The 8,019-nt window shown below is 39.6% G+C and overlaps 1 pseudogene; it reads left to right on the forward strand.

Annotated features, from left to right (window-relative positions):
* Positions 1 to 5,339: 5,339 nt before the first annotated feature.
* LOC112910170 (U4 spliceosomal RNA) lies at positions 5,340 to 5,462 on the forward strand (annotated as a pseudogene).
* The last annotated feature ends 2,557 nt before the right edge of the window (positions 5,463 to 8,019 follow it).

Here is an 8,019-nt window from a genome sequence, read left to right on the forward strand (position 1 = left end):
TGGTTTCTTAATAAGGTCTTAATTTAAAAGTAAAGTTGCAGATTCCAGCTGTGTTCACAGGGGCCACTCAACTTTGTCTTCAAGTAACAAGCAAAATCATAAATCATACAGACAATCAAGCCCTAAGATGCTATGATCATACAGACAATCAAGCCCCAAGATGCTATGATCCCTAAGCTAGCTGGAGAACAGCAATGAAGACAGCATGACCCCTCCCCAACCCACCTAGAGAGTGGCACTTGAGATGTCATTGCCTTGGGCAGCATGCTATGGCCTGGTGTATGCTATTAGGCCACTCACTGAGGAGTTCTTGAACCCTATACCTACCACTTACAGTGCAGCCCTGGGAAGACATGTACCAATTATTCATCCTTATCCTCCAAGGGGTCTTACTCTGGCCTTTGAGAGAGAAGACCTCAGAGAACAATTCTCTTACCACAATGAGGAAACTTAAGGTTGAGTAGTTGTTATTAAGTAATTCATGTTTTCTCTGGCTATAGATTTAATCCCCCTGACCCTCAGTTGTTTATTTTTTATCCTTGTCTTTCATTGCAATGAGTGAATCATGAACTATTTCTAAAGGATCAAGCTTTTGTTTTGAATTAATTTTATGTTAATGAAAATTAGCCCAGAAATGCATATGTGCCTAAATTTATATATCCATTCATATGTACACAAATACATGCGTATCATATGTGTATAAATTTAAGAATACCATATCACATTCATATGTGTACATATACACAGACACATGCATATACAAAAGCACAACTGTTATGGCCGAAACTCAGCCTCTGTCTCCCAGTCTAGCTTTCATGGTCACTCCAGGCACTATCACAAAACTCTTGGGTCTGCCCAAGTATGGCCTAAAAGTGCCAAGCTTCACAGTTCAAAGTCAAAGGCCTGTCCCCACTAACCAACTTGCTAGTGATTCTGAAAATGTAGACCTTCACATGAAACAGTACTGCCTGAACCAAAATCTCCTGTCGAAGGAAAGGGGACATTCTTCTATTTTGAGACATAAAATTTGGCAAAAAGCAAACTTCCTTTAAGAACCAGGGGAGTTCAGTGAGTGTGGGGCTTGGACATCCCAAAACTTTAAGACCTTTAGTCCATCTAAAATATCTTTGGGGTGGACAATCTATATTTTAAGCACTTTTTGTCCCAAATGAACTATAGCTTTTCTATGCCTTTGGGCAAATTGCTTAACTTCCATAAGCCTTAATTTCCTTAGAAGTAAAATGAGAATAAAGATAGCACTTATCTCATGAGATTTTGGTGAGGATTGTACAAGATGATCCATGGAGAGGACCTTAGCATGGCATCTAGAACATAGTAAACACTACCTGGATGTTGTCATCTTTACAATTCTCCTGCCATGGTAGGAGAACTAGTGCTAGCAGCACTGGTAAGAGGGAAGCTGGCAACAGTAATAACAGTTTTGGAGAAGAGTAAATATGACTTAGTGACTTTTCAACGTTAGTGGGCAAAGGAGAAAGAAGGAAGCATTCAAGCCAGATGGAAGATACTTTAAGGGATATGGAAGCATGAGGTGATGAAACAAAAGCTCAGCAAATGAAAGGAGAGGTATTGAGTATTACAGTATATGATACATATGTCTTAGAGCCCTGTGAAGACCTCAGGGGAGGTATGATATGTGAGCAGATCATTTAGAAATTGATGGGTTTGGGGAAAAGTGAAAGGTAATATTGGGGGAGGAAAAAATTGACCAAAATAAAAGCTCCTCATGATCACAGAATTCCTGGTACTGGAGTAGTTTATACTAAGAAAAGGAGAGCTTGTAGTTTAGATCAGTGAGAAGATGAGAGAGTTTTGTGGGACACCTGAAGGGATGCTAAGCAGTGGACAAAAGGTAGAGCCTGATCTCTGAGTAGGGCAAGAACTCTGCTAGGCTGGTTCAGAACTAAGTGAATAAGGGTGGTGGTCTCACTCAGATTTGCAGACTTTGCAAATAAATGGCTCAAAGGAAACAGTTCCTTGTTGGGTGGGCATCTTCTGGTAAAATTGATGATAATTTGTGCCTAAACTTGTACATTCTCGTGCTAAACATTTACATACTTCCATCGAAAAGTTCAAATATACTCTCTCTCACCTTCTCTCTCTCTCTCTCTGTCACACACACACACACACACACACACACACACGAAAATACCCCTAGTTGTTACACAGTCCTCATTTCTATAACTGATCACAGGGCCATAGCTGATATGTGTCTCAAATAGTTAGGGTTCTTTTCCCTGTTAGGTAACCCAAACTTTAATTTCTGAAGAGTCTGAGTCCTTAGCTGTCCTGCCTTTATGAAATTGCTGATATGTCTGCATTTGTTTCCAAGGGATGTCAGACAAATTATCACAAACCGAGAGTCTTAAAACAATAAAATTTATTCTGTCACAATTCTGAAAGCTCTATGCCCCAAATCAATGTGTCATCAGAGGAAATTCCTTATGTCCTTTCCTGAATAAGAAATATCCCATGTCTTTCTCCTAGTTTCTGGTGGTGGTTGACAATCTTTGTCATTCCTTGACTTGTTTCTATATAACTCCAGCCTCTCTCCATTGGCACATAACATTCTTCCCATGTGTGTGTCTTTGTCTCTTCTACACTTCTTTTAAGGACATAGGTCACATTGGATTAGGGTTGACCGTAAGCCAGTATGACCTTAACTTGATTATATCTGCAAAGACCCTATTGCCAAGTAAGATCACAGGTACCACATTCACAGGTACCACTGTTCAGTATTTCAGCATATCTTTGTGAGGACACATTTAATTCACAAAATTATCCACCAATATCTACTATTAGGCATACTCTACAGGCATTCCAAAGCATCCTCTGCATTCCAGATAGAGTCCTCCCTAATTCCTTTATATAGCAGAAATGCAATTCCTCCTTAGTAATCAGAATCAATCACCCTGGCTAGGACAGTAATTCTCTTCTTTATAGTGGAATAAAGAGCCTCAAATAACAGGATACAGCTTCAACTTCAAATTCAATGGATATATCATTGTGTTCTCTGGCAGAAGCATGACTTCCTTTGGAACTAAAATTTCCAAACCAGCAAAGCACAAAGTTATAGGGGTGGGAAGCCAAAATTTTGCAGAAAGAACATTAGGCATTATAGTGAGAAGAACCATTTCCAATTATAACTCTTTGATTTCCAGATTCATGTATTCTGAGTTGGTTGCTATCTCAAAGCATATACCACTTCTATGGTGCTATCTCCCAACTGGTGTCATAATTGAATCTTCTCAGATCATTCTGACATTATAACAAGCCAACCACTTCTGAATGACAGGGAATATAGTAGAATGGATAAATTGGGCATGAGCCTATTGCCACACTTCTTTGATAATAAAGTGAGTTCCTTGATCAGAAGCAGTGTTATATGAAATAACTGATGGTGAATGTGGCATTCCAGATCCAGAAATGTTAGGGTGGGGAGAAGCATTACAAATACAGAAAAAAAACATAATTCATACCTGGAATGAGTTTTTTGTCCAATAAGGACAAGGCAGTAATCAAGGCAAATCAATTTTGTAACATGCTTGCTACTATATGACAAACTGGTCCCAAGGGAGGTAAGTGTTGTTGAACTCCTGCATGGCCTTCAATGCTGCTGTCTTAGTCACTTTGTGCATGACATCATGGAGACTTTCATAACACCTATAGGTGACATACTATATAGAATGTGCCAAGTTGCCTACCTGATTATTTCCCTACCGAGGGAAGTTTTTCCTTTGGTGAACATTCACATAGGACAGAAATATGGCACCTTGTTTCCATTCTGAGAAGTTATTTGCAAACCTGTTCTCCAGTTTCTTTGTCACTCATCATCAAATTCTATTCTTTCCCAGTCTCTGTCAATCTAGTTAAAGTGCTGTGTGTGAATTTGTGTAGATCTCTACTTCTGGCCATTTCTTATCCAGACGACGGAAAAGATTAAATGCACTGTTTAAAATTTTGTCCACTTAGAAAATGTCTCTCCCCTTTGTTCTTCAGGGCCACCCTCAAATGAGGGTGGAGTACTCCGCAGTCTACCTATGGTTGGTACCATCATATCAGGCAGAACCATCTGTAAATCTGTCATAAGGAATCCCTATAAGGTCATACGTGTAAATTGTGAGAAAAAAGGCAGAGAAGCAGGACAAGATATAGTACGAGTCTGAGTTACCAGACCATGAAACTACTGTACCCCTTAGACTTGCTTAAACCTATTATCTTTTTTTAAAAGACTTTTAAAATGTATTTATTCATGAGAGACAGAGAGAGAAGCAGAGACACAGACAGAGGGAGAAGCAGGCTCCATGCAGGGAGTCCAATGTGGGACTCAGTCCCAGGTCTCCAGGATAACACCCTGGGCTGAAGGCAGGTGCTAAACTGTTGAGCCACCCAGGGATCCCTTCAAACCTATTATCTTATAAACAACTTCCACCCTATTGCCTGGTGTGTCAGAGTACAGCCAATTCATGATAAATAGCTTAGGTCACATGGTCATGGAGTGCCCATTCTGTCTCTACAAAGTTTAGTAGCATAGCAAGATAAGACCTAATTCTTAAAGTAATAATAATAATAATAGCAATAGTAATAATTGTATACAATGTAGAATATGGCTTTGCTCCCAAAGCTGGATATTTGCATTGTAATACTCTCATTTGAGCTGGCCAGAAGCTCCATACAGCATTCCTGTTGGAAAATGACATTTCAGTTACCATTACACTGGTCCATTAGGCCCAAGACACCTGCTCCAGGTCCCGCTCAAAATCTAGAATTTTGTAGATTATTCAATGAATGCACTAGACCAGCACTTTCAAATATGGTAGCACCTTCAAAGAGACCCACAGTAAATGATCCATTTTTAAGCAGTAGGCAGTAGAAGAAATAGTAACCTTTCTTTCACTTTGGAGGGAATGTTCCAACATGTTTCAGAACACCTAACCCTTAGAAACCTCTCCAAAGTCTGGGCCCCTGAAATCTCATTTCATTATTGCTCACCCTCTGCTACACATGTGTCTCATTAAGACATTTAAGGTTCTTGCCATTCCTGCTCATTAGGTTAATCATAGCAGTAGATGAGTGTGTTCTTCTATAGAATACAGAGATTTCTCCACAAGGGGCTGTCACAGAGAGGAGGACAGTTTGGTTTCATTGGGTGCAGGTCATTGTGATTCTGGTTTTTACTCCACCAACCAGTTAACTGAGAACTACTCTAAGGTGCTCAAACCCATTCAGTTTGAATCTCTGTACTTGCTCTCATGGGGACAAGTTCAGCCTTACCCAGTGTTGAATTCCTCACTCTATGGTTTAACATTCCTAGAATCAGCTTTGTGCAGTGGCAGTATCGTAGCCAATGAGGTTTATCTGAGGCGCAATTATTAATTGAAAACTTTTCCCTAGAATCCATGCCCATATATTTACTTATGTTTATGATCTGGTTTAAATTAGCAAATAATTCCCTTCTTCTTTCTCTTCCCTTCCTTTCCTATACATTCCTTTCTCTCTTCCTCTGTCTCCCCTACCCCCTTCTCTAGCATAAACCATCTCCTCATGGATCAAATTTTGCATTTATCTCTGTGAACCTTACTTGATATTTGTAACCCCAATTACACATCCCAAGTCACTAACAAGTGATGGGGGCAGTTCTTGGGGATCATAAGCATCACCCTATGTAGAGTTATTAAGGGATCTTCAAATAAGGAAAAGTTCTTTATACAAGACGCACGGGTTGCTTCTTCCAGCAAAGGAGATCAAAGCATCTTGGGGAATTCACAATTCCCAGTTTTCTTTGAATCCACACAAATATCCCTATCTCAAGTCTCAGAAGAGCCGCCTATATCACAAAGCCTCACTGTACACAAGGGTATAGGCAAGCGTGAGAATTCAACTTTCATTGTAATTATGCAATCCACTTAAACTCTCAATTTTACAGTCGTATCTTGCCTTGTCCTGTTTCGTTTTGAACATCACTACAGAAACTGTCTGATTCTCTGATCATGACAGGAGCCAATGGTTTAAAGTCAGTCATGTTGCCTGGGACTGCTTCCCTGTGCAATCACATGTGGCTTTCCCATACCTCCCTACAGGCCTTGTCATCATTGTCACCACCATTAATGTAAAGTACAACATTAGCTGTATCCCAGGACAATAAATATCTGTCTTGGTAGTATCCAGAGGACTGGCTACACCACATACCGCATCACCCCCTGTTTGTGGCTGTGTATAGGGAAACTGCCTACATCCAGACTTCAGGATCCTTCCTCTACAATATTGGCTGGATGCAGTCTCTGGTCTTTGTGAGGTCCAAAAGGGCAAACTTGGTTAACTTGTTTATTCATAAGGAGCAATCTTAATATTGTTAATGTGGCTTGTACCATTAAGGCTATTAAAATTCAAGGACTCAATAGATTTCTCCATCTACTACATCATTGGTAATTATAGGAATTAGCTGAAATGCACTACCACTTAAATGCAATGGAAAACTATTTTGTCTTTTAGGAGAACTCTTCCCTACTGACCCATACTTTTTTTTGATACTTAAAATTTAAGGGTGAAAAAAAGATATTATATCTAGAACACTTTTATTGTGTGTCCATGTGTATATATACACACGAAAATGTGTATATATATATATATATATATATATATATATATATATATACTGTTAAAATCTCTCAGGAGAGCTTTTTTCCCATATTACGTGCTTTAGCAAGGGTTGTTGTTTTCTAGCCATTTTTGTAGTTTTGGGCTAGCAGATGGTATTTTGTGCCCAATGGACCTAATGACTTTTCCTATTTGAGTTCAATTCCTCAGTCACCCCTGAAAGCAACTTATGGTATCTGGAATATGGTAGTCATGGCTAGAAATGCTTAGACTATATATCAATCTTATAATTTTTTTTGGCTTTTCAGGCATCATCTCGATCATATTTTTTTTATTAGAGTAGTTCTGAACTTTTTAGTCATAGAGCAGTTTCCCCAAATCCCTGATCCATTTACCAGTCAGGGCACATTTCACAGAGTTCTTGATCTGTCACATCTTGGCTGACTAATGGAGAAGAAACTGTTTTGTGAAGCCTGACCTAGGACAAGAGACCCACGTAAACCAGGAGGTAGTTCGAGGGATTTACTGTCATTGCAAAGTCTAGTCCAGCATATACAAAAAAAAAATCACAGAACAACACCTGTTTGGGAGCAGAGCAAAGGAACAGAAAATGAGTTGCTTAGAATACCTGAAAATCCAAAGCAGGAAAGCTGCCAAGTACCTGTGAGCATGGGTCTTTGGACTGAGTTGTAGTCCCTGGCAAGCACTTGTCTGGAATATGACCAGGTTTTGTGAACTCTCTGGCTAAACCCTTTTGTTCTTTCCCTTGTTCACTTTGCTTTAGACACCATGGTGACTTCTCTTCCTTGAACATGTTGGTCATGCTCTTGCCTCAAGGCCTTTGCACTTGCTGCTCCTCTGTCCTGGAAGGCACTTTTCCCCTCATATACAATTGGCTCGTTCCTTCACTTCCTTCACAGCTTTACCTAAAAGTCATCTTCTCACCCATTGGCCTGGCCTGACACATGATCTCAATTTTTGTATTTTCTCTCCCTAGAGACCAAGTGTTATGTCTCCTTTCTCTGTTTTATTTTCCTTTTTAATACATCACTATCTAACCCACAGTATATTATATTTATCTCATTTATGATGTCTCCTTTACTAGAAAGTAAGCTCCATGAGGGAGAGGTGTTTATTGGAGTAGTGGCTTTTGTTCATTGTTGATTGTCCAATGCCTAGAATAGAGCTTGGTATGCAGTAGAGGATAATACTTATCTATCAAATAAATGCACAAAATAATCATGCAAAATCTTGTCTTAAGGATTAACACTTTAGTGTATGTAGTTGATTGACATGTTGGTCCCAGTCCTCTACTCCTATATGCATGAATGTCAAGCCAGCTGTGTCTTGACTTAGGGCTCAACTCGGCCAGAGGAAGGTGTGCAGAATGATTGTGTGCCA

The sequence above is a fragment of the Vulpes vulpes genome, chromosome 14, assembly GCF_048418805.1.
Source record: "Vulpes vulpes isolate BD-2025 chromosome 14, VulVul3, whole genome shotgun sequence".
NCBI classification, from domain to species: domain Eukaryota; kingdom Metazoa; phylum Chordata; class Mammalia; order Carnivora; family Canidae; genus Vulpes; species Vulpes vulpes.